At 49.5% G+C, this 2,681-nt stretch overlaps 1 non-coding gene across 1 annotated transcript; it reads left to right on the top strand.

Annotated features, from left to right (window-relative positions):
• The first annotated feature begins 1,585 nt into the window (after positions 1-1,585).
• Trnas-cga (transfer RNA serine (anticodon CGA)) lies at positions 1,586-1,660 on the top strand. The gene has a single exon. It is a non-coding gene; the product is annotated as a tRNA-Ser (tRNA).
• The last annotated feature ends 1,021 nt before the right edge of the window (positions 1,661-2,681 follow it).

The following is a 2,681-nucleotide window of genomic DNA, read 5'->3' as shown; positions in this document are numbered from 1 at the left end:
TTATATCAGCTGTATTTAATTCTTGGGCCTTTAGCAGTTTTAGAATTAAAGACGTTTTCTGTCGATAGTCAAGCTTAGAAGTTGCGCTGTAATGCTTGGACAACTAAATAAAGAGTTATGTTTGGAGTGTAACTGACAGCCGCTCATTCTGGGCCCCATCCACAATTCCTACGACTTGTCCTGTCGTGCGGGTTTAGCAGGCCCTCTCAGACTGCAAGCTGGTGTCAGCAGGAGCGGGAACTCGCGGCCTCCTGGGTGCAAGGCTGCCTGCAGTCGCTCACCGAGCTATCCTGGGCGGGCGGCCGGGGCTGCCAAGGCTCACTACACTGACGGAGGACGGCTGTTTCGCTTCTACATGGGGTCCCTTCTACATGGGTCTACGAGCTGCACTTGAGGGGGCAGTTAGTTGTGTCGCGCGGTAATTGAGCAGCGAACACGCGTGACTGCCACATACCCTGGGCGAACGGTCGCTGATGCAGCTGATTCCGGCATTGGCACTGGTTCTGACCGACGCAAGCACGCCGTGCGGCGCCGTCACCGTGATCTTGTAAAGGCCGGCTGTATACCTGCGATGCAATAATGCCAGTGACACATTTCGCAGTGTTTCTCTGCATTCTTCGGAACCTCTGTCTTCCAAACCAAACCTCTCGGTCATTCTGACGTATTACTACCTCTAAGCTGGGGAGATTGTAACAATTTAGTGTCACTTCGCCTTCCAACATAATACCTTGTGCCGTAAAGTGTTTGTCCAGATCCTACACTATGTTTTGGTGAGAGAGTCGGTTTCGGCAAGTGGTGAGTGAGGCAGCGGCACTCGGCGTGGGTTGGTTCAAAACTGGTTGAAATGGCTGTGATCACTATTGGACTTAACATCTGAGGTCATCAGTCCCCTAGAACTTAGAACTACTTAAACCTAACTAATCTAGGGACATCACACACATCCATGCCTTAGACAGGATTCGAACCTGAGACCGTAGCAGTCGCGCGGTTCCGGACTGAAGCGCCTAGAACCGCTCGGCACGTGGGTTGGTTCGTAACAGCTCAGCAATATGTGGTGCTGTAAGTCCAAGCTTTATTTATGACGTTTTTAATGTTTTCTCTCTTTATCAGAGTTAGTTGTCTGAGATACGATACACAGTGTTTAGAGTTACTTTTATGAAGACACAGGAATATGTGGATTTTGTTTAGAGGTAACGATGGACGATAATTTAGTGCCAGTGAGGTGTTCGTTTTTCAGTTTGTTGAGTACGAGCCACTGTTTACCAGAGCTGAGGCTGCTGTTTGTTCTGTATGCATGTGGACTGGTTCAAAGTGTTCGAATGTGTGTGAAATCTTATGGGACTTAGAATGAAATTTTCACTCTACAGCGGAGTGTGCGCTGATATGAAACTTCCTGGCAGATTAAAACTTTGTGCCGGACCGAGACTGGAACTCGGGACCTTGGCCTTTCGCAGGCAACTGCTCTACCAACTGAGCTACCCAAGCACGACTCACGCCCCATCCTCACAGCTTTACTTCTGCCAGTACCTCGTCTCCTACCTTCCAAACTGGCAAAAGCAAAGCTGTGAGGACGCGGCGTGAGTCGTGCTTGGGTAGCTCAGTTGGTAGAGCACTTGCCCGCGAAAGGCAAAGGTCCCGAGTTCGAGTCTCGGCCCGGCACACAGTTTTAATCAGCCAGGAAGTTTCTTGTGGGACTTAACTGCTAACGTTACACACTGCTTAACCTAAATTATCCTAAGGACAAAAACACACACACCCATGCCCGACGGAGGACTCGAACCTCCGCCGGGACCAGCGGCACAGTCCACGACTGCAGTGCCCCTGGCCGCTCGGCTAATCCCGCGCCGCGCACGTGGACTGGTCATCTGTCTAGTAGTTGTACTGAGTGTAGATGAGCGATGATTCGCCAATGGCATTAATTGGTGATTGCATCCTTTTATACGAGTAAGTGTAAGTTCGTGTTTTGTTTTAAAGAGAAACTCAGTTGAATTAAGATGGAAATAAAGTACGCAAAATGGATGAACCACATGCTACTACGTCAGATGCAATTGCTGCCTTAACAATGTTCAAGGTCTCACAGAGAAGTTTGAGAGCTTGAATGAGAGAAATTTCGAACTTTATAGTGAGTTAGAGACTCACAAAGCAAGTCACGATCAGTCGCAGTTCCGGTCACGGGAGAGTAAAAATGGTTCAAATGGCTCTAAGCACTATGGGACTTAAAATCTATGGTCATCCGTCCCCTAGAACTTAGAACTACTGAAACCTATCTAACCTAAGGACAACACACAACACCCAGTCATCACGAGGCAGAGAAAATCCCTGACCCCACCGGGAATCGAACCCGGGATCCCGGACTTGGGAAGCGAGAACGCTATAGCACGACCACGAGCTGCGGACGCAGGAGACTACGTCTGGATTGAGAGTGCCTTCTGATTCGCATGACCCCACAGTGGCCGCACTGATTAACCCTACTCAAGCAAGGCAACGGAGGGCATAACAATGTTCGTTAAGGATGTTAGGGACGCTGCGGGAGCACATGGGTCGTCAGATGAAGTGACCTTGTTTGTTGATAATGTGGGCTTGATGTGGGACGCCAAAGCATAATTTGTCTACCACGAGTTGTAGAGTAACGCGCACACGTTCCAGGAGTGGGCCGCTGGATTAAACCAGCGGTACCATAT

The sequence above is a fragment of the Schistocerca gregaria genome, chromosome 4 (assembly GCF_023897955.1).
Source record: "Schistocerca gregaria isolate iqSchGreg1 chromosome 4, iqSchGreg1.2, whole genome shotgun sequence".
Taxonomy (NCBI): Eukaryota; Metazoa; Arthropoda; class Insecta; order Orthoptera; family Acrididae; genus Schistocerca; species Schistocerca gregaria.
This window is presented reverse-complemented; position numbering and strand designations above follow the sequence as displayed.